The following is a 25,090-nucleotide window of genomic DNA, read 5'->3' as shown; positions in this document are numbered from 1 at the left end:
GTGCAGAACCCAGTTTCGCAGACTCCTGGTAGCTGCGCACTGAAGAGGCATTGGTAGGCGGAATGCAAGAGGCTACTGTAGACGTGTAGCCTCTGCTCCAGCTCCTAGTTGCCCCAGTAGCCTCTTTAGGAAATTTGAATATTGGGGGAATTAAAATTTATAAAAGTTATGGGCCACGAAAGAATTAGCTCTAAAAGGGCTATACTACTATACGTTAAAGGAACCTGCCACGGATCTACCTTAATAGATAGATCCATGGTGGTAGGTTTCTTTTAAACAAATTAATTTGGGGGGTGCTGTAAATCATATATATTTAGTAATAAAGTATAGCAAACCCAAACGCTCACCCCCCACAGATGTTACCCTATAAATACTTCGGGTCAGTATTAAGTATATAGAGATCATTAACCACTGATCCCAGCACTTCCTGACAGTAGGGGCTGATTGCTGAAACGGGAGACAGGAAAATATGTCTATTCTGGTTATTTTGCCCATTATTTGGTCAGTATTTGGTCAGATTAGGTCAGTAATCACTCACCAGATTGGGAACATTACCCAAAAGTAGTCTCTGAGAGTCTCTTAGAGCAGTTGGAGAAGCACTGGTAGGAAGGCTATTCTGCAACTATCCTTCAAGTATTCGAAATCATCTGTGATCGGCTGCTTTCTGATGCTTACAATATTTGATTTTGCTGCGGCTGAGGGACCGAGCTCAACCTTTTTATAGCAATGGTGACTTTCTGCATTAGGATCCTCAGTATTAATTTCTAAGTAATTTTTGGCAGTGGATCAAAAACCTGCAGCAGAACGTTGTCATCAATCCCTTACACTATATTGTTACTGTATTATGATGCTGATCCACATGCTATATGTTGGGTGGGCAGACCCTTAAACCCTTGACCCTTAGGCCATACCTGTAGTCATTTTCTGCATTTTAGGTTTTGCAGCTACTCAAAAGGTGTTTTCCATTGTCAATAAGTGCAATTTAACCCTTTTAGGACACAGCTGAAGGCTTAGACCCATTTTTGTAATCTAACATGCGTCTGAGAACTAAAGGATCATGGGACTTGTAGTTTCCAGAGGCCATAACATTTTGTGAATCATAAAATCAAACTATTTAAGCTCCATTTTGTGACTAATGACATTGATGTCAAGGGTGCTCCCACGACCCTTATCTGCTCACCCTTGCCCCTCACTGCCCGCCGGCGCCACGCTTGTGCCACTTACCCGTCCACACTCTTGCTCCATACCGGCTTCCCAGCGCCTAAGTCCCCTGTGCTGTAGGGTGAAAATGCTGGCGCTCACGTCTGATTACGCTGGCCATTTCCTGGATTACAATAAAAGCTGGCGTCTCCCATCGTTTCCCGCTGGATCTTCGTGCTATCTGCCTAAAATAAAGCTTGCTCCTTTGCCATATATCTGTATATTGATCTCCTGTTGTGACGCCGGACCTGTTCCCTTTTAAGCTCCTCCACTGCCAGCCCTGACCTTCTGCTCTGCCTCTGACCCTGAACCTTTGCCACCTGTCTTGACCTCGTGCTTATCCAGACCCTGAGATGAATGCGCAGACCCATTTTTGGAATATAACATGCGTCTGTTTACACGGTTATAATTTTTTAACACTTTAACTTACCAAAGTGATTTTGAGATTTTTTGTGGCACGTGTTGTAATTCACAATGCTGCTAAATTTAGGCTGATACATTTTGCGCTTATTTATGAAAAATGTAAAAGTTGTGAATTTTGGGAAAAGTTTTCAAAACTTCAAATTTGTCTAGTTTTCAGAGAGAAAGTTTTACCACCCAAATTAGTTACTAAATAACTTTTTTTGGTGTTCACTGTATACCTTAAGTAACTTTAGTCTATGGGTCAGTACGTTTACAGTAATATCACATTTCAATATATTTGCTTACGTTTTAATAATTCTGTAGAATAAAACCTAATGTGGGGAAAAAGTCCACCAACTTTTTTTGCCTGACCCAGCTGTCAAGGTGCCTGCCTCCAAATACCCAGTGTACCCGTCATCAAAAGTAGTACCCGTCATCAGTAGTAAAGGTGGCTGTTCCAGTAACCAATGTGCCTGACCCAGTAGTCAAGGTGTCTTCTCCCAGTAGCCACTGTGCCTGCAAGAGTAGCCAGTAGGCAAAGTGCCTGCCTAACGGGTAGCCAATAAAATGTAAAAAGATACTGACCTTATTCCCCTCATCGTTTTCTTCCTCTTCTTTTTTCTGGTGCAAAAAGAAAAGATATGGCAGGCTACTACGTTTTTTCACCTATGTCGTGCACCTAGACAACTGTGGGATCTGCAATATACACTAGGCGGTGCGCTCCGGCTTTAACTTGACAGCTTGACAGCGTAGTGAACATCATTAGAAAAAGAAGAAAGAATAGTCGGGTCACTCACCACAGACCTGAGAAAGCGCTTGTGCGCGAAACGGTCCGTCGTTTGTGGCGTGCCCGGTAAACTCTCTACCTGCTTCAACCGACTCTTCTTTTTTCTCCCTGCCTTCTTTTCCGCAGATGATGTGCTGCTGACAAAACGTAGCAACATCACATGTCTGCCTACGCTGGGTCATCTCCGGCCATAGAACTTAGTAGCCTTTGACCCAGTACAAGCAGACACATGATCACACGTCATCTGTAGAGCATTTACCAACCCAAGGACAACACCAGTCCGATCCATGTGATGAGAGGAGGGCAGCAGAGCATGGGAGCTGAAAGCAAATGCCAATGGAACAGATTTATTGAACAGTGGCCGACCCCTTATAAAGTGTTTATACCCGGTGTTACTGGTGCGTGTTTGGGTTCGGGTCTTGTTTGAAGTTTGGCCAAACTCGTCAAACACAATCCTGAGTGGGTCTGCTCATCACTAGCTGTCAACGCTCATAAGAAGTAAAAGACTGCACAACATACAGGTCTGCTTGGTAGCCATACACATTTATTGGAAACATTGCAGACATTGGGGCACATTTACCTACCCAGTCCTGTCACGAACCCAGATCCAGACTGTCCAACGAGGATGAAGTCCGGCACAATTCACCAAGATCGTGCGGCATATATCCTGCATGTGTCGCTTCCCCGCTGAGGTCTGCTGGAGTTCACCTTCTTCTTCCCGGTGCATGTAAGTGCATTGTCTTGCGACACAATTTGAATTTTAAATCCCAATTAGTCGGGTTGTCCGACAGCCAAGCCCCTGGTTTGTGTTGCATGAAACTCGGCGGGATTGCGCCAAAATCCAATCGCGTGCGCCAAAGATCCCCTGTTAAATGCGGCAGAAATAGTTGGGAAAGCCGACGGCAATGCGTTCAGCGGACCCTTAGTGAATGTGCCCCATTATATCAAACATCGAAAAACCTAAAAATTTTATATAAATTAATCTGTATCTTTATAAATAAGACAGAATCTTCAAAAATATCTGACATAACGTGCATGTCGAGGGCCCAACATTGCCTTGTGCAGTTAGGAACTTTTTTCTAGATTATTTTTTTATTTTGTTTCAATTTCTTCCTCCCGGAGAGATGTGCACTTTGCATCACTTACAAATATACATGTTAAAATTTTTCTACTTGACAGATCTTGAGATATCTGAAATTGCCAGCGCTTGGAAGTGTCTAGGGCCGTTATATCTCAGGAAATATGAGTGCTGCTCGGGCTGACAGCGCTGCTGACAATTCATTAATGGATACTACGTGTGTCAACTTTTTGCTTGTCATTCCATTACTTCTCCTCCATGACACCGGGAAGATTTGGTGGCATCTTCATGCAGTTTTGCTCATCTCTGGTGCTATGTAAATTCATGGTTCACTCCACGTAACCTACACCTAGAATCACGAGATGGCGACGGAAAAAAAATCCATATATTCAGTCTTCCATAAAATTGAGCTTCTCTACAAGTTTTTGTGTTTCACTTCTATCCTAATACCGTTTTTTGTCTAATGTTTAAAGGGTAAGAGCCATGCACAGAGGAACACTCATATGTCACAACCTGTATATAAACCATAGATTAACACTTAAAGGAAATCTCCCATCACAATCCATCCTGATAAACCAGGGACATTACTCATAGATCCAGGCACCGGGACTGTGGTATCTTCTTATATGTGTTATCCATGGCCTTGGTTCTTCTAAAATCAACTTTTATAATTATGCTAATAAGTCAGAAGGGCTCTTGAGGGCATTTCCAGAGCCCCTCCATACTGTAGCTTCACAGGTTGTTACAGTGTGCAAGGAGAACTTTCCCCCTCCCACTATGTCACATCAGGTAGAGGGAGGTGAGACAGTATAAAAGCCTGTAAAGCAGTAGCAGTGGGGAGTCTGTAGTCATAATTTTAATAGTTGATTTTAGAAGGAAGGAGGCCATGGATAACAAATATAGGAAGATACCACAGTCCCGGTGCCTGGATCTAGGAGTAATGTCCCTGGTTTATCAGGATGGATTTTGAGTATTGAATCCATTCAAAGGGACCATTCATACATTTATATAAATTAATCATGTCCCGTTTTAGTTGCCTCATTTTCTGCTGAGGACATTTTATTAATGGGGGACTCTGTTGGAAACATTTCATTTATATGGAGGGGGCTATGCTGGGGACACTAATATGAGGTGGGGCTGCTGTGGAGGTTTTATTAATGAGGGGAGGCTGCTGGACATTTTATTAAAGAGTAGCAGCTGTATAAGCCTAGGGTGGCTTATACTTGAGTCAATACGTTTTCCCAGTATTTTGTTGTTAAATTAAGTGCCTCTTATATGATATATAGGTCAAATCTTGACACTTTTTTCTTTACCCAACCCCCACCCCCAAATTTGATGTTCCTAAAAGCCGAGCTATCCTCGTCAGTTGGTCGGGTTAGCGAGGATTATGTCTTCAGAGAATTCTTTTGATGGTTTCCTATGACGTTCTTTATGCAAGAAGATAAGAGCAGGTCCTATAAAGGAGGGCTATGAATACCTGTAATGGTCCCGGCGTAAAGTGACTTTTAATGCCTTTAAATCTTGAAGGCCTCTCTTTTTATGAACTATTTTCGAGCCGGTTATTGCAAATCTGCTATTTATTTTTAGCCATAGGGAGAAAATATCATGTTGCCATAATGACCTTTTAGAGTCTGTACTAACTCACTCCTATTAAATCGACATTGCCTTTACTTGGATCTTACAAAAGTTCAGGTTAATTGTTACAGATCACTGGGAACAAAGGCCAGGAAATCAAGGAGCTCGGGCTCCGACTCGGTTCACGGGTGAAGGGTTAATGATGTTTTAAACCGGAGAATTGGCAGGGAAAAAAATTGCGGCTATCTATTTTCTATGTACTTCTCCGTGTGAGTCGTGAGTCATAAATATCGGAAACGGCGGAGTATTTTTCAGGAAAATAACCGGCTTTTAATCTTTCACTTTGCTTTTAATGCTTGAGAGAATTAACGTGAGGAAAATACTAAACAAAAACAATTAGCCGACGCCGTCCTCCGAATGTGTCTGTGAGCCGCGCTCTTCCGGATTCTAACGCGGCGCTGTATTCAGCGCGATCAATTAGGCAGCGATAATAACGTACGGAATGAAGGGAGAGAACGCAGTCAACCTTGGTAATAACAGCAATCATGGAGGAGATTTTTTGGGAATCAGTATTTTTTTTGGTAAAGGCAAGTATTATCAATATTGAGTGAGCTGGAGGAAGTCTCCCATCACCCCCAACATTATAAAACTAGAGCCCCTTAAAGGAAACTTGTCACCAATTTTTACCCCACTAAACTCTCAGAGATAGGGGATGAAATGTCCTTTCCAGAATTCCCTCTTTTATTTGAAATGATATCCGTTTACCTATAAAAAAAAAATCTCCCCTCATATTGTGACCTGTCATTTCCTCCTCATATTGTGACCTGCCATCTCCCCTTCCTATTGTGCTATCTCCCCTTCCTATTGTGGCCCCTTTCATCTACTCCTCATATTGTGGCCCCATCATCTCCCCCTCATATTGTGGCCTCCTCTCATCTCCCCCTCATATTGTGGCCCCTCTCATCTCCTCCTCATATTGTGGCACCTCTCATCTCCCCCTCATGTTGTGGCCCCTGTCATCTCCTCCTAATATTGTGGCCTCTGTCATCTCCTCCTAATATTGTGGCATCTCTGATCTCCCCCTCATATTGTGGCCCCTGTCATCTCCTCCTCATATTGTGGCGCCTGTCATCTCCTCCTCATATTGTGGCATCTCTCATCCACCCTCATATTGTGGCCCCTGTCATCTCCTCCTCATATTGTGGCCCCTCTCATCTCCTTCTCACATTGTGGCCCCTGTCATTTCCTCCTCATATTGTGGCCTCTGTCATCTCCTCCTAATATTGTGGCATCTCTCATCTCCCCCTCATATTGTGGCCCCTGTCATCTCCTCCTCATATTGTGGCATCTCTCATCCACCCTCATATTGTCGCCCCTGTCATCTCCTTCTCATATTGTGAATTCTACTTTCTCCCTTATATTGTGGCCCCTCCTCTCCTCCTCATATTGTGACCTCTACTCTCTCCCTCATATTGTGGCCCCTCATCTCCCCTTTATATTGTAACCTGTTATCTCCTCCTCATATTGTGGCTTCTCATCTCCTCCTGATATTTGGCCCCTCTCATCTCTCCCTTATATTTAGGCATCCTCTCATACCCCACCATATTGTGGGCACCCTCTTATACCCCATATTATGACCTCCTCTCATATCCCCCATATTTCTCATAACTCCACATATTGTTGACCTCTCTCATATACCCTATTTTGGTCCCCTCTCATACCTCTCCATATTTTTGCCCCCTCCTATACCCCTCATATTGTGGGCCCCCTCTCATACCACCCCTCATTGTAGGTCCCTTCTCATACCACCCCATATTGTGGCCATTTCATATTCCCCATATTGTGGGTCCCCTCTCATATCCCCCACATTATGGATCTCCTCTCATAACCCCAATATTGTTGCCCCCTCTCAAACCCCCAAATTATCCCACCCCCACTTGTAATTTTATCCTTGATTGAAATAAATTAAAAAAAAGAAACACCTGTAGGCCCCCACCAACCCCCGAGAAGGTTTCCTCTTCGCATCTTCCTCTGTGCTGTGGTGCCGGCAGAGGCTGCATCACAAGACATCTACAGCAGGGAAACAGCGATGATGCAGAGAGCTAATATCTCTCTGCTCCATCCTGTTAGTCAACTCTATGTCTAGAAGTTCTGATATAAACATCCGGGGGCGGAGTCAGTGGTGGTAAGGGGTGTGGGCTTTCACTGGTACACCAAAACTGGTACAAAAAACATTGCTTTTATAACCTCTTTAAACGGGTTGAACCCCCAGGATAGAGGAAAACAAGTTCATCAGTGAGGGTCCAACTGCTGGGAATCCAATCAATCATAAGAACGAGACCGCAGGGAGTGAAAGAACAAGTGTTGTGTCCTCACTAATGGTTGGGTGAATATGTGTCCTGCAGCTCCGTTAAATTCTATGTGAGTGATTAGAGATTGCTGAGTACAGCGCTCTTCTACCTCTGGTATACAGTTGAATAAAAGAGTGAACTGTATTGAGTCAGAGCCTTGTAGTAGGGAAATTGCACTATAGCTAATGATATATCATAAATCTGATACAGTTCTATGGCTCTAGAGATCATAGCAGGCCTGGGCGACCGGCGGTCTAAGCATCATAAATTAATGGATTTGCAGTAATCCAGGATTTAGAGCAATACATAAGATACTCTGATGGAAATTCTGGTGACAGGTCTTCTGTAAGTGTCTGGTTAAACTTTGTCCATAGAAGGTGTTAACTGAAAGGTCAAGATAATGTTCCTCCTATTCAAAGTTCATTATTAAAATATTTGATTTATTTTAATTCCTGCCACCTGAGTAATAGACTCATAGCCGTCCATTGATTGTATTCACACCCGGCCTTTACTTACACATCCACATCATGCGCCCAATATCCTGCATGTGTCGCTTCCCCGCTCAGGTCCCCGGAGTTCACCTTCTTCTTCCTGGTGCATGTAAGTGCATTGTCTGTGTATAATGTGCTGTGTGTGGAGTCACTAAGATCGTGCGCCCGATATCCTGCATGTGTCTCTTCCCCGCTCAGGTCCCCGGAGTTCACCTTCTTCTTCCTGGTGCATGTAAGTGCATTGTCCATGTATAATGCGCTGTGTGGGGAGTCACTAAGATCGTGCGCCCGATATCCTGCATGTGTCTCTTCCCCGCTCAGGTCCCCGGAGTTCACCTTCTTCTTCCTGGTGCATGTAAGTGCATTGTCCATGTATAATGCGCTGTGCAGGGAGTCACTAAGATCCTGCACCCGATATCCTGCATGTGTCACTTCCCCCCGTTCAGGTCCCCGGAGTTCACCTTCTTCTTCCTGGTGCATGTAAGTGCATTGTCTGTGTATAATGTGCTGTGTGGGGAGTCAATAAGATCGTGCGCCCGATATCCTGCATGTGTCTCTTCCCCGCTCAGGTCCCCGGAGTTCACCTTCTTCTTCCTGGTGCATGTAAGTGCATTGTCCATGTATAATGCGCTGTGTGGGGAGTCACTAAGATCGTGCGCCCGATATCCTGCATGTGTCTCTTCCCCGCTCAGGTCCCTGGAGTTCACCTTCTTCTTCCTGGTGCATGTAAGTGCATTGTCCATGTATAATGCGCTGTGCAGGGAGTCACTAAGATCCTGCGCCCGATATCCTGCATGTGTCTCTTCCCCGCTCAGGTCCCCGGAGTTCACCTTCTTCTTCCTGGTGCATGTAAGTGCATTGTCCATGTATAATGCGCTGTGCAGGGAGTCACTAAGATCCTGCACCCGATATCCTGCATGTGTCGCTTCCCCGCTCAGGTCCCTGGAGTTCACCTTCTTCTTCCTGGTGCATGTAAGTGCATTGTCCGTGTATAATGCACTGTGCGGGGAGTCACTAAGATCCTGCACCCGATATCCTGCATGTGTCACTTCCCCCCGTTCAGGTCCCCGGAGTTCACCTTCTTCTTCCTGGTGCATGTAAGTGCATTGTCTGTGTATAATGTGCTGTGTGGGGAGTCACTAAGATCGTGCGCCCGATATCATGCATGTGTTGCTTCCCCGCTCAGGTCCCCGGAGTTCACCTTCTTCTTCCTGGTGCATGTAAGTGCATTGTCCGTGTATAATGTGCTGTGCGGGGAGTCACTAAGGTCGTGCGCCCGAGTTCCTGTATGTATCGCTGCCCCGCTCAGGTCCCCAGCGTTCACCTTCTTCTTCCTGGTTCATGTAAGTGCATTGTTTGTGTATAATGCGCTGTGGAGGGAGTCACTAAGATCCTGCACCCGAGTTCCTGTATGTGTCGCTTCCCCGCTCAGGTCCCTGTAGTTAACCTTCTTTTTCCCGGTGCATGTAAGTGCTTGGCTTGCGACACAATTTCAAATGTTAAATCCCACGCGTTGACCAAATTTGTCGAATCGATCTCCCGATTTGTGTTGCGTGAAAGCCGGCGCCAATGCGCCAAAATCCAATCGCATGCAACGCGATCCCTGAAAATGGCGGAAAACCCATCGGAATAGCAGCTGCGGGACCTTAGTAAATAAGCCCCATAGAGTAATGCGGTTTAGTACATGCACAGACCCGATGCTAAATAATCACGTACATACAAGCTCACAGGGGTCAAAGACTGATCTAAGAATAGACCTTTCACATTAGCCCCAATTGTGTAAGGTTACAGTATAAATGGCCGATTCTATCTTTCACAAGCAATGCTATGATAAATTCGGATAGTTCTGTACCTGAGGGTTAATAACGAAGTATAATCCCTGCCGCTCCAGTTGTTCCAGATGGACTTTCCGCGTTAGACAATCCGTGTCGTGGTCTTTTCCAAGTTGAATAATTGTGTTATGCTGGATTATTCACCAAATTCTTGAAAAAATAACATAGTCGGTCGCTATACGCTAAGGAGGCTGCTCCGGCCGGGAGCTTTTCCTCCTGCATTCTCGGCACTGAGCCGCTCAAAGTAACGTCACTTGTGTACGGACAGCGGGAGAGTCCAAAAAAGTCTTCAACACGTTTCAAAAGCATCGGCTTTCTTCATCAGGGAGTCAAACAGGACTACGGCTGTAGATTGTCGTATATATGCTCGTACAATATCGTGCCGCTAACTATGATTCTTTGTTTCTATCTAGTTGGATAAATTTCTCCAAGGGTTGATGAATATTCAGATTCTTTATTATTGTTTATAAATAAGTGAATTAATTCTTCAGCTTTAAATTGATCCGGTGCCTTAAAGGAAACCTACCATTTGATTTGATGCATTATGAAGCAAACATGCCTTGAGAATGCTGCAGCTATACTGATGCAGAAACATATCTTGCTTAATTAATGAGCTGAGTGGTTTTGCTGATTAAACAAATATAACATTATGATAATGATGCTCTGTCCCTTCTATGGCTCCTTCAGAGCTTCTGGGGCACATTACTGGGGGGGTGGAACTGTGTGGGGCACACTACTGGGGGGGTGTGGAACACATTACTGGGGGGGGGGGACTGTGTGGGGCACATTACTGTGGGGGATTGTGTGGGGCACATTACTGTGGGGAACTGTGTGGGGCACATTATGGGGGGAGGACTGTGTGGGGCACATTACTGGGGGGAACTGTGTGGGGCACATTACTGGGGGTAACTTGTGGGGCATATTACTGGGGGGGACTGTGTATGGCACATTAAGGGAGGAATGTGTGGGGCACATTACTGGGGGGACTGTGTGGGGCACATTACTGGGGGGGGGATCTTTTACCACCCTAGTAACGCCCCTGCTGATAGGGAAAAGTTGTCTGTTACTCGTCTACTGTAATGATACAGTTTATCACATCTGAATAGCAAAACGCAGAGCTCAAGTCGTGTAACAAAGAAGGAACAATAAGAGGCACCTATAGAGACACCCGGGCCCCTATAGATAATAAACAGGTTCAGATTTCCTTACATTAGACATATTGCAGCTCTCACATTTCTGACATCTAGTGGTCACACAGGAAACAGGAGATGATCACTAAATAATAATACATCATTCTTTTAGGCCAATGGTGGAGATTTAGGCCTCATTATTACAATCTCATCACAGATCCGTGATATGGGGTCATCACAATCTCCATGGAATTGTAGTTACAGTTACATATAGCCAACCAAAATGTGTTCACGTGGAAAAAAGTGTAGTTTTCATCTTTTATTTCATTAAAGGGGATGTATCAGCAGTAGAGATGGGCGAATCGATTCTAATGATTTTAACTTCGGTTAGAATTTCAGGAAAAATTCGATTCGCCACGAAGCCGAAGTTTATGCTGATTCGTGGTAACAAAGTTGATTTTTTCCCCCTCATGTTTCTGCTAAATGGGCGTGAGAACAACGTGTTACATGGGGCAGAGAACTCTGGGAAGGAGAAAGGAACACCCCTGATGACATCTGCAGACCTGCAAGCCAATCAGCGACCGGCAGGCTTATGTGATGTCACACAGCCCTATAAAACCAGCCATTTTACATCTCAGCACTTCACACTTCATGTTGTAGTGTCCAGCTGCTGCTATTGTACTGTGCGATCCTTGCTACAATCCCTCGCTGTTCTCTAAGGGGGATCTGTATACCCCAAATAGCAGTTCTATTTAGTGACAAAATCGAATAGGAAGAAATCTGTTTGACATTCATGCATCTGTAGTAGTGAGCTGTCAGTTGTGGGGTATCTGTATAACGCACATTGCAATACCTTTTGGGGGCTCTAGTTTACAGCCAGATTTACGTGTGAAATCCACTTTGTTTATACAGTGATTTTCGCTGAAATTACACTGTCAGTTGTAGGGTATCTGTATAACGCACATTGAAATACCTTTTGGGGGGCTCTAGTTTACAGCCAAATTTACGTGTCAAATCCACATAGTTTATAAACCACTATGTCAGACAGAAAGGTGGCAGGTGGAGCAGGCAGAGGTGGCAGCACAGTAAGGGGATGTCGCAGCAAGGGTGACTCTGTGAGGCTAGAACTGCCGTTGTCATCTAGTGGCAGTGTGTTGATAAAAACCCCAAAGGTTGTTAAATGGTTGACTGGGTCATCCAATTCCTCAAATATAACATATGACAACCTAAGCCAAGAGTCTGTGGGTTCCTCTGATACAAAAATTAGTTGGCATGGCCCAGGAGCAGGTCAGCGGCCCTCACCTGTCCTCAACCAGGCTTTGTCCTGTTCCTAGTAGCCAGAGAGCTACTAGGTGGTCTGGGCTCAGCGGCACTATTCAGCGAGGACAAAGTGTTTGAGGACAGTCAGCAGCTGCTTTGCAGTGAAGAGGTGGGACAGACTTCAGCTGCTTTCTGCAGTAGGCAGGCTGTCCATGCTGACACCGGTGAGGAGATCAGCAGTGACCGGGAAACGCAAATTGACGATGATATAGCCGATCGCACTTTTGAGCCGGGTGTAGCAGGGGATTCATCATCGTCGGGCGAAGAGAGTGTATGCTTGCGGAGCAGGCAGCAAGTCGCTACTGTGGCTGTGAGTCAGCAGGGTGGCAGCAGTGCGAGGACGGGAGCCAAACGTCCGCGGGGTACAAATCCTGATTCGCAGGCCCAAATAAGCAGTGGCACAGGGGCTCAAAAGTTGGGCCAGTCCTCGAGCTTATCAGTTTCCTCCAAGGTGCACAGCAGCGTGGACGTGTGGAGCTGTAATTATGGTCAGGGCCAGTATATGTCCTTTACGGCCCACTGGGTGCTTCCTGCCCAACCACACCTTCCACAACTTCCACAAGAGACGACGCTTTCTCCTCCACGTTGTCAAACTGCTGCTCCAGCGCCAGTGTCCGCCTCCTCCTCCTCCTTCTCCACCACCACCTCAGCCTCCACAAGTGCTGCTCCATCATACCACATGTGCAGGGCACAGCGGTGTCACGCAGTTCTACACCTTGTTTGCCTGGGCGAACGAAGTCACACAGGGGAGGAACTGTTCTGCGTCATGTAAGAAGAAATCAATGTGTGGCTTTCTCCGCGACAACTAAAAATTGGAACCATGGTGACAGACAATGGGAGGAACATGGTGTCCGCGCTAAACAGAGGAGGGATGGTCCATGGATACTACATCTCATGGCCACATGAGTCCGGTGGGGGCTGAACTTGAGGAGGAGGACATTGGAGCACAAGCAGAGTCTGGTGCAATTTGTGGTTTTTCTACTCAGGTGACAGGAGAAGAGGAGCAGGAGCATCCGGAGGAGGTAGAAGATAAGGCAGATGACCCAGAAGCACTGTGGCAGTATACTGTGGATATGGAGACCGGGAGTCCCTAAGAGTCATTTGCTCAGATGGCCCGCAGCATGCTGCTTGGCCTAACTAGTGACAGCCAAATAGTCAACATCTGGCATAGGGATGACTTTTGTCTCTCCACCCTCTTGGACCCTCGCTACCGGTCCAAAATGGGTGACTTTTTTCCTGCTGCTAAGAGGAAGAAACAACTGGCATACTATAGAGAAATACTGAGCACACAGTGGGCCGCTGCCTATGTGCGCCATTGTCCATCCTCTGTCAGGTCTGACCGGGGGATTCCTGGCAGTCATTGCTCATGTACTACTACCACGGCTGCTGTGGGTAGCTGGGGGGGTAGGAGCAGTAGCAGCTCATTCAACAGTCGCTTAAGTCTGGATTCCTTAATGAGCAATTTCCTTCACCCGCCTAGTGAGGAGGGTAGCCGCCACCAGCAGCAGCAGCAGGACATGAAGCAGACCCTGCACCAGCAGGTCGTGACCTACTTGGACAGCACTTTACCACCTGGGGTAGAGGATCCCATGGACTACTGGGCAGCCAAACTTGATGCGTGGCCGCAACTTGCGGAGTTTGCAGTAGAGAAGCTGTCCTGCCCGGCCAGTAGTGTGGCATCAGAGCGGGTGTTCAGAGCGGTGGGGGCCATCATTACCCCCAGGAGAACCCGCTTGTCCACCAGTAATGTGGAGAGACTGACCTTTGTCAAAATGAATCAGGCTTGGATCGGCCAGGATTTCAACTCACCAATGCCTAATGCATCAGATTAGATCAGCCATGACGCCTCCTCCAAACGTTGAGAAATGAGTCGGCATTCTGATGCTGCCATCCGCCTGATGCCACACATCTGCTGCTAGTTGCACCATCTGCCTCCTACCATCTTTACTAGGGACTAGAATTTTCCGCCACCTCCACACTGTATCATGGTGCCACTCTGCAGGCTCCTGCTGCTTCTGATGCCACCTTCACACTATATCATTGTGCCACTCTGCAGGCTCCTGCTGCTTCTGATGCCACCTTTACACTATATCATTGTGTCACTCTGCGGGTTCCTGCTGCTGCTGCTTCTGATGCCACCTTCACACTATATCATTGTGCCACTCTGCAGGCTCCTGCTGTTTCTGATGCCACCTGCACACTACATCATAGTGCCACTCTGTGGCTTTCCCTGTTGATGCCACCATGTTGCTGACACCTGTGGACTCCTGCTGCTGCTTCTTCTGTCGCCACCTCCACACTCTAATCATTGTGCCACTTTGTGGCCTCCTGTTGCTGCTGCTGACACCACCACACTATATAATTGTGCCACTCTGTGGCTTTCCCTGTTACTGCCACCATGTTGCTTCCACCTGTGGGATTGTGCTGCTGATGCCACCTCCACACTAAATTATTGTGCCACTCTGTGGCTATCCCTGTTGCTGCCGCCATGTTGCTGCCCCCTGTGGGCTCCTCCTGCTGCTTCTGCTGCCGCCACCTCCACACTCTTATCATTGTAAAACTTTGTGGCCTACCATGTTTCCGCCACCTCCACAATTTGTCATTGTGCCACTCTGCAGCCTACTCATGCTGCTGCCTACTGACCGCTATCTCCCTGGAACACCCTGTGATTTCCATAATGCTGTTTTCACCCTATGACACCCTATCACTCTATGACGTTGCCACTATGTTTGGTTTTCCCCTTCATTTCATCTGTCAGAAGGATGAAAAGCTTCAAGATTAATAGCCAAAAGCAGAAGTGGATACAGAACACAGAGGACATGCAATTATCCCATTGTTTGCGTTTGTTTTTGGCTTTAGCAATACTGATGGATTATTGACCGATTGAAAGAGGACACTGACACGTGAAAAGAAGGGCAAAATGATCAGTGACGTCAATGCATAATTACTGCCGACATCCTCTGCACTCTTTTGGGGGGTTTCTACATGTATCCGCGTTTAACAGAACAGGTTCTGTCATAATCTATGGAATCATCTGATGTCAGTGTAAAAAGAGTGCATTCTTTGATGTTATAGTGGGATCTTGGCCCTTAGCTCGGTCCTTTTGAGCTGGCACAGACGTTACCTTCTCAGGCTGCGTTCCCGCTTTGCTTATTTGGGGAAGTTGGCCTCTGTAAGTGCACATGGAAGTGAAGAGTGAAGCGATTCTAAGAGCCGCGGCTGTCATGTGCGTGTCATACTAAAACACAGCGTTGTTTGAAGACCAAACCACGCTCCCTATGCATATTTAAGCATGACATAACGTTCTACAACACCCTACAGGCTCTCTGCAGCCAGGAAATGCCTGTTTTTAATGTGATTTGTTTTGATTCGATTCGGGTCGAATCAAATTTTTAAAAAAAATTTGGCGAATCGGGATGAAACGAATTTTAACAAATTCGCCCATCTCTAATCAGCAGTGTTATCCATTGCAGTACTGCTGCCAGCGTTAGATATTGCCCATAGAAATATAAGACATTTATTTCTGTAGCAGCAGGACTGTGAAAAATAGAATTAAAATGTGAATTAAAATAATCTAGGACAACCCTATGGAGTATGTGCTTGTATCCTCATAATTTTATAATAATCTATAATTTGTCACTGTTGCTACATCCTTTATACCTGGTTGACTGTTGATCTAAAGGAGAATTGCAATTGGACAGGAATTGGACAGGAATGGAAAGTATAGACGAGCGAGATCTATTGGAATTTTGTCATAGTATTTCTGTCACAGATTATTTTAATAACAGATATCGCAAGGAATGTGCTGAAAATATACTATACTAGCTTATATACTTACCTCCGAGGGAGATTTGTCCTAAGTTGGAGTTCTCTCCCGTAGAAAGGGTCCCCTTCTTTTGACAAACGAGTTTGTCAATGGAGTAAGCCCAGCTTCAGCAAAAGCTTGTTGTGACCTGCAGACCCTGTTGCGGCGCAAGGGCGCATGCGCATCAGGCGTAACGTTTTCATTAGAAAGCAGTAAAGATGTGGAGGAAATGCTAATGAACTTCAGCAACCAATCCTTAAAGATCTGACGGTACATCATCCGGTGCCTTACCTAACAACAACCGGTCTTAGTGCCATGACTAAGGGTGCATGCTGCACCTGAAACGCGTAGGCTGATTCCACTCACGAAGCAAGGTGTTATCACACGGATGTTTTTACTGTATGATGCTGGATTTTGAAAACCAATAAAGAATTGATATTGCAGGTCCCTCGGTGCCGGAGTGAATCTTACTCGTTTAGTATCCGCGCAATCGTCTTGGTCCGGACGCACTCCCAGAGCACGTTGAGCCATTGACCGCCCCTTTCTCTTTCCCTCTTAAATAAATGGGCCCAGACAAGTGTCAGATCACATTTTAATTAATTTTTATTTTTTTATTTCTGTACGAGGCTTTACAATAAAACAGATCAAGCAAAACTGTCTAAGCAAATAACAAGTTCTGTCTGTGTTTTTTTGACTGACTGGCAAATGTTTTAATATATTCTGCTTTATTGTGAAGTTGAAAAAAAAATTAATTAGAAATTGATTGCATCCTATTTATATAACACTACAAGACCCTCAGAATGATTATATAAACAGTCGGATTGTGTGTATTTATGTGACATTTTACTAAGCACAGAACTAAATCCACCCAGCACTTGTATGTGACTGAATGTTTTATCTAGGATTTATTTCTCTACTTATTGGTTTATATTTCAGTCTGCAGCATCTGTATTTGTCTTTGTCATCTTAGTGTCACATTTGTGTGTATGTTTCTCTTTTAGTGTGTATAAAGTTAGTTACTTTGCCTTTGAAGCTTTCCTCAAAGGAGTTATCCAGGGAACATCAAAACTCCCTTGTCACGTGTGCTCCCGCGACCCATGTCTTGGGTCGAAGGCTCACCCGTGCACCTCTCTGTTCCCCAGCGCCCTGCAGCTCTAACTTACCCAGCCTCACTCCTACCTCCATTCCATCGTCCGTGTGTGTGTGTCACCATCTCCTAGGGCACATGCGCCGGCTTCAGTAGGTTAAACGGGCCAGCGCACCGTTAATTGGCACTGGCCATTTCCCAGAATCCCTTATAATTCAGACTCTCCCTGCACACACTGCAGGATATTTCCATGCCTTGTGCCCTAGAGATAGCTGTGTTCCTATGCTCTGTGCTGTTATTGTGATTTCCCGTTGTGACCCAGATTCCTTTCCTAACTACGCTCCTCTTCTGCCTGCCTTGACCTATTGCTAAGTCCCTAATTCTGATCCCGTGCTACCCGTCCTGACCTCCTGCCAGTCCCTGACTACGATTCTGCTCAACGTCTCTGTACTTCACCTTGGCTGCCACCACAGACAAAGTCTCACTTGTGGGACGACCTGGCGGTACCACGACACAGCGAGTCCATCCCGCTTTGGGGTGGGCTCTGGTGAAAAATGGGTACCACTTAGATTCCGGTCCCAGGTGTCGGCTTACCCGGGAGTCTGACACCCCTAATGCTGCTGTCAGGGAACAGACACTAAGATGGAAAGCCACAGTAGGAAAGACCTAAAGCTAGACCAGTCCCAGTTGTTCCTACCTAATTACCCATTCTATCCTAAATGAAAGGTGACAACTGGTCAAAGCTTCCTTCCTTCAGTGAAAACACTGAGACAAAAAAGGGTAAATAATAAACAGAAGAATAGTCAGTTTAATATGGGTCAAAACCAAGATGACTTTGCAGTACAGAATCAAGAGACAGATAGTCAGAAGAGAGGCAAGTTTCAAAAGTCCAGAAAATGCTTGCAAGCTCCTAGGAAGACTTAGAGCAAACTTTGGGAAGTGGGTAGACAATCCGTTAAGAGATAACAGAGGGTGATTGCACTTATGTGCCAACTCCATGTCAACTTCCTTTCCCAAGAGTTTGAAAGTCATTTCATCATGTGACCAGGTCAGTATCATATTAGGGTGCCTAAGGCCCACCAGTGCAATTAATTCTGGGCGCCCATCCTACTGCTACATAGAACATTAACAGCAGTTGATTAATAACAATCTCAATATTAAATTGACATATGATACACAATATGGGCCATTCCTACAGGTCAATTTTTGAGAATGAGACGGCTCTGTTCATCAGAGAGGAGTTTCCAGAGTCAGTTCCATGATTTGAAACAACGCTTCTCCGACCGCGGTTATAGCCAGAGCATAGAGAGGATATAACAATGCAAAGAGGAGAAATAGAAAGAAACTATAGGTGGCACAAAGGAAAAGCAATAATCAGGATAACTGTGTGAGGTTTATATCTACATCCAATAATAAATGGGGTGAGATGAGGTCAATTTTAACAAGACATTGGCCGGTTTAGCAAACAGATACAAATTTGAAAGATTTCCTAGAAGATGGCGGTGAGAAGAAGGAAGAATTTGAGAGACTTTTTGGTTAGGAGTCACTATGTGCCGCAAATTAAAAACTATATCCTGTCATTGTATCACAATTGTGATCCGAGATCTTTCGAAGTGCGTGGGATAGAAAACAGTAGGGATCAATGGTGGTGATGTAAAAGAATTATTGGCACATAGAGAACAAATGGATTGTGCAATTGGGTCGTAGGGCTTCGAGAGGCCTCAATAAGACAATAACCTTCTCCCCAATTCTATAGAATTCTTTCTTCTGTTTCTCTCTGAGAATAGATTCTGAGATTGGTCTCCATGGTTATAGATTCCTGGATATATATTGGGATAATATTTAATCTACTTGCCGATTTCCTTTTTTACTTTTTTTTTTTAAAACATGTTATTTAGAGATGAGCGAACACTAAAATGCTCGGGTACTCGTTATTCGAGACGAACTTTTCCCGATGCTCGAGTGCTCGTCTCGAATAACGAACCCCATTGAAGTCAATGGGAGACTCGAGCATTTTTCAAGGGGACCAAGGCTCTGCACAGGGAAGCTTGGCCAAACACCTGGGAACCTCAGAAAAGGATGGAAACACCACGGAAATGGACAGGAAACAGCAGGGGCAGCATGCATGGATGCCTCTGAGGCTGCATAATCGCACCATTATGCCAAAATTATGGGCAACAGCATGGCCATGACAGAGTGACAGAATGAAGCTAGATAGCATCTAAAACATCCAATAATTGACCCTGACACTATAGGGGACGGCATGCAGAGGCAGCGGCAGCAGGCTAGAGAGTGTCATGGCGACATACCCTAAATGGACTCAGGCTTCAAACCAATGGGTGGCAGAGAGGAACCAAAGGAGGTGAGCAAGAAGCGCTCAAATAATATCGGTACATGATAAAAGTTTGCCAGTATATTTTGTGGATTACACAGCAGGGTGGCGACAAAGTTAACATGGAAGCCATGAAAACAACCCAAAATTCTGCCTGACACAGCTCGTTTGATAAGGGGACCATGTATGGAGGCAGTGAACTAGTAGTAGATTAAAGGTGCTGCAGTTAAAACTATGTTAGTTGGATCTTGGCATGGAGCTGGCGTTCCGCTGCCAGGCGAGCTTTCGCCAATCCAAGCCCCTGTCTCTAGGCTACTCCCCAAACAGCACTTCTAAGAACCTTTTGTATAAGATCAAGTGTAGTAGCGTTCTTATAAGTTTAGGATATGCCGGGTGAGGGGAATGTAAACAGATGCGCAAGAAGCGCTGAAATAATATCCCTAAATGGTAAAAGTTTGCCAGTATATTTTGTGGATAACACAGCAGGGTGGCGACAAAGTTAACAACTTTGATGTGGAATCCATGAAAACAACCCAAATTTCTGCCTGACACACCTCGTTTGATAAAGGGACGATGTATGGAGGCAGCTATATGGACGACTTTTGGAGGTAGCAATGGAGACAACGTGTGGAGGCTGCTATGGAGACAATTTAATTTGGATAGTGCCTGTATGTGGCAGTCCCAAACATTTTTCAAACCAGAGGAGCAGGTAGGTGGCCCTCCAGTAAAATGGGATAGATTGAGTGCCTGTATGTGGCAGTCCCAAAAATGTTTCAAACCAGAGGAGCAGGTAGGTGGCCCTCCAGTAAAATGGAATAGATTGAGTGCCTGTATGTGGCAGTCCCAAAAATTGTTCAAACCAGAGGAGCAGGTAGGTGGCCCTGCAGTAAAATGGAATAGATTGAGTGCCTGTATGTGGCAGTCCCAAAAATTGTTCAAACCAGAGGAGCAGGTAGGTGGCCCTGCAGTAAAATGGAATAGATTGAGTGCCTGTATGTGGCAGTCCCAAAAATGTTTCAAACCAGAGGAGCAGGTAGGTGGCCCTCCAGTAAAATGGAATAGATTGAGTGCCTGTATGTGGCAGTCCCAAAAATTGTTCAAACCAGAGGAGCAGGTAGGTGGCCCTGCAGTAAAATGGAATAGATTGAGTGCCTGTATGTGGCAGTCCCAAAAATTTTTTAAAACAGAGGACCGGGTAGGTGGCCCTCCAGAAAAATGGAATAGATTGAGTGCCTGTATGTGGCACTCACAAAAATTGTTTCAAACAGAGGACCGGGTAGGTGGCCCTCCAGAAAAATTAAATGCATGAAGTACTATAGCAAGAGCCAGTGGGCCCTGTCAAAAAATAGCCATTTTCCTCTGCTTTACTGTACAAAGAGGAGGAGAAGGAGGAAAATGAGGAGGAGGAGGAGGAGTGGATCAATTATTCAGGTTGAGCTTCCTTCACCTGGTGGAGATTGGAAATTCTGAGAAATCCAGCCTTTATTCATTTTAATAAGCGTCAGCCTGTCAGCGCTGTCAGTCGACAGGCGTGTACGCTTATCGGTGATGATGCCACCAGCTGCACTGAAAACCCGCTCGGACAAGACGCTAGCGGCAGGGCAGGCAAGAACCTCCAAGGCGTACAGCGCCAGTTCGTGCCACATGTCCAGCTTTGAAACCCAGTAGTTGTAGGGAGCTGTGTGATCATTTAGGACGATGGTATGGTCAGCTACGTACTCCCTCACCATCTTTCTGTAAAGATCAGCCCTACTCTGCCGAGACTGGGGACAGGTGACAGTGTCTTGCTGGGGTGACATAAAGCTGGCAAAAGCCTTGTAAAGCGTACCCTTGCCAGTGCTGGACAAGCTGCCTGCTCGCCTACTCTCCCTCGCTACTTGTCCCGCAGAACTACGCACTCTGCCGCTAGCGCTGTCAGAAGGGAAATACTGTTTCAGCTTGTGCACCAGGGCCTGCTGGTATTCATGCATTCTCACACTCCTTTCCTCTCCAGGGATGAGAGTGGGAAGATTTTGCTTGTACCGTGGGTCCAGGAGAGTGAACACCCAGTAATCGGTGCTGGAATAAATTCTTTGAACGCGAGGGTCACGGGATAGGCAGCCTAGCATGAAATCTGCCATATGCGCCAGAGTACCAACGCGTAAGAATTCACTCCCCTCACTGGCCTGACTGTCCATTTCCTCCTCCTCCAACTCCTCCAACTCCTCTTCTTCTGCCCATACACGCTGAACAGTGAAGGACTCAACAATGGTCCCCTCTTGTGTCTCGCCAACATTCTCCTCCTCATCCTCCTCCACCTCCACCTCCTCCGATATGCGCTGAGAAACAGACCTCAGGGTGCTTTGGCTATCAACAAGGGAATATTCTTCCCCCGTCTCTTGTGACGAGCGCAAAGCTTCCGACTTCATGCTGACCAGAGAGTTTTTCAACAGGCCAAGCAGCGGGATGGTGAGGCTGATGATGGCGGCATCGCCACTGACCATCTGTGTTGACTCCTCAAAGTTACTCAGCACCTGACAGATATCAGACATCCACGTCCACTCCTCATTGTAGACTTGAGGAAGCTGACTGACCTGACTACCAGTTCTGGTGGAAGTTGACATCTGGCAGTCTACAATCGCTCTGCGCTGCTGGTAAACTCTGGATAACATGGTCAGTGTTGAATTCCACCTCGTGGGCACGTCGCACAACAGTCGGTGAGCGGGCAGTTGGAGGCGGCGCTGCGCTGCCCTGAGAGTGGCAGCATCTGGGCTGGACTTCCTGAAATGCGCACAGATGCGGCGCACCTTCGTGAGCAAATCAGACAGATTGGGGTATGTCTTGAGGAAACGCTGCACTATCAGATTTAACACATGGGCCAGGCATGGCACATGTGTCAGTCTGCCGAGTTGCAGAGCCGCCACCAGGTTACGGCCGTTGTCACACACAACCATTCCCGGCTTGAGGTTCAGCGGTGCCAGCCACAGATCAGTCTGCGCCGTGATGCCCTGTAATAGCTCTTGGGCGGTGTGCCTTTTGTCGCCTAGGCTCAGCAGTTTGAGCACCGCCTGCTGTCGCTTAGCGACGGCACTGCTGCTGTGCCTAGAGCTACCGACTGATGGCGCCGTGCCCACGGATGGTAGTTCGGAGGAGGAGGTGGAGGAGGGGTGGGAGGAGGAGGAGGCATAGTAGGCCTGAAACACCTGGACCGAGGTAGGCCCCGCAATCCTCGGCGTCGGCAGTATATGAGCAGCCCCAGGGTCAGACTCGGTCCCAGCCTCCACCAAGTTAACCCAATGTGCCGTCAGCGATATATAGTGGCCCTGCCCGGCAGCACTCGTCCACGTGTCCGTGGTCAGGTGGACCTTGTCAGAAACGGCGTTGGTCAGGGCACGGATGATGTTGTCTGACACGTGCTGGTGCAGGGCTGGGACGGCACATCGGGAAAAGTAGTGGCGGCTGGGGACCGAATACCGAGGGGCGGCCGCCGCCATGAGGTTGCGAAAGGCCTCGGTCTCTACTAGCCTATAGGGCAGCATCTCCAGGCTAAGCAATCTGGAGATGTGCACATTAAGGGCTTGGGCGTGCGGGTGGGTTGCACTATATTTGCGTTTCCGCTCCAGCGTCTGGGGTATGGAGAGCTGAACGCTGGTGGATGCTGTGGAGGATCGTGGAGGCGACGATGGGGTTTTTGTGCCAGGGTCCTGGGCAGGGGGCTGACTATCAGCTGACACAGGGGAAGGAGCAGTGGTGTGCACGGCCGGAGGTGAACGGGCTTGTTGCCACTGAGTGGGGTGCTTAGCATTCATATGCCTGCGCATACTGGTGGTAGTTAAGCTAGTAGTGGTGGAACCCCTGCTGAGCCTGGTTTGGCAAATGTTGCACACCACAGTCCGTCGGTCATCCGGTGTTTCCTTAAAGAACCTCCACACTTCTGAAGATCTAGCCCTCGCCGCAAGAGCCCTCACCACGGGAGCTTCACTAGTTGACAGTGGCGCTGATGCACCAGCTCTGGCCCTGCCTCTCCGTCTGGCCCCACCACTGCCTCTTCCAACCTGTTCAGGTCGAGGACTCTCCTCCGTCTCAGAAGCACTGTGTTCACCCGGCCTCTCAACCCAGCTTGGGTCTGTCACCTCATCATCCTCCGATCCCTCAGTCTGCTCCCCCCTCGGACTTCCTGCCCTGACAACAACTTCCCCACTGTCTGACAACCGTGTCTCCTCATCGTCGGACACCTCTTTACACACTTCCACTACGTCAAGAAGGTCATCATCACCCACAGACTGTGACTGGTGGAAAACCTGGGCATCGGAAAATTGCTCAGCAGCAACCGGACAAGTGGTTTGTGACTGTGGGAAGGGTCCAGAAAACAGTTCCTCAGAGTATGCCGGTTCAAATGCCAAATTTTCCTGGGAGGGGGCAGACTGGGGGGGAGGAGGCTGAGGTGCAGGAGCTGGAGGAGTGGGGATTTCGGTGACATGGGTGGACTGCGTGGAAGACTGACTGGTGGTGGACAAATTGCTCGAAGCATTGTCAGCAATCCACGACATCACCTGTTCGCACTGTTCTGGCCTCAACAGTGCTCTACCACGAGTCCCAGTAACTTCAGACATGAACCTAGGGAGTGTAGCTCTGCGGCGTTCCCCTGCTCCCTCATCAGCAGGTGGTGTCTCACCCCGCCCAGGACCACGGCCTCTGACCCCTGCAGTAGTTGGACGCCCACGTCCCCGCCCTCGTCCTCTACCCCTAGCCCTCGGGTTAAACATTTTTAAAATGAGAGTTATAACTTTTTTTTTTTTTTTACTTCTTTTTGTTTTTTTTGGTGTTTTTTTGTGTTTTTTTTTTTTTTTTGTGTTTTTTGTTTTTTTTTGAGTTTTTAAAACCAAACAATCCTATCCTATTGCTATGGCTATTTTCTAGCCAAGTATCAAAGGAAGCACACTACTATGCCAGATGAGATGACACTGAGTTATTGCCTAATAGAAATCCAACCCCTACTGAATGTTGCCACTTCGGCCTTTGCTATGGATATGTGCGCCACTAAGCGCAGAACACAGCGGTCGCAAGTCTCACTACAAATTGCTCAGAATTGGCAAGTACATGCACTGCAGAAACTACAGCCACCAGCAGATCAACCAGAAATCAAATATATAGAACGCTACTGTAGGCTTCAAGAAGCTGTTTGTATTCTCCTATGGCTATTTTCTAGCCAAGTATCAAAGGAAGCACACTACTATGCCAGATGAGATGACACTGAGTTATTGCCTAATAGAAATCCAACCCCTACTGAATTTTGCCACTTCGGCCTTTGCTATGGATATGTGCGCCACTAAGCGCAGAACACAGCGGTCGCAAGTCTCACTACAAATTGCTCAGAATTGGCAAGTACATGCACTGCAGAAACTACAGCCACCAGCAGATCAACCAGAAATCAAATATATAGAACGCTACTGTAGGCTTCAAGAAGCTGTTTGTATTCTCCTATGGCTATTTTCTAGCAAAGTATCAAAGGAAGCACACTACTATGCCAGATGAGATGACACTGAGTTATTGCCTAATAGAAATCCAACCCCTACTGAATTTTGCCACTTCGGCCTTTGCTATGGATATGTGCGCCACTAAGCGCAGAACACAGCGGTCGCAAGTCTCACTACAAATTGCTCAGAATTGGCAAGTACATGCACTGCAGAAACTACAGCCACCAGCAGATCAACCAGAAAT

This window comes from Engystomops pustulosus, chromosome 1 (genome assembly GCF_040894005.1).
Source record: "Engystomops pustulosus chromosome 1, aEngPut4.maternal, whole genome shotgun sequence".
Lineage (NCBI taxonomy): Eukaryota > Metazoa > Chordata > Amphibia > Anura > Leptodactylidae > Engystomops > Engystomops pustulosus.
This window is presented reverse-complemented; position numbering follows the sequence as displayed.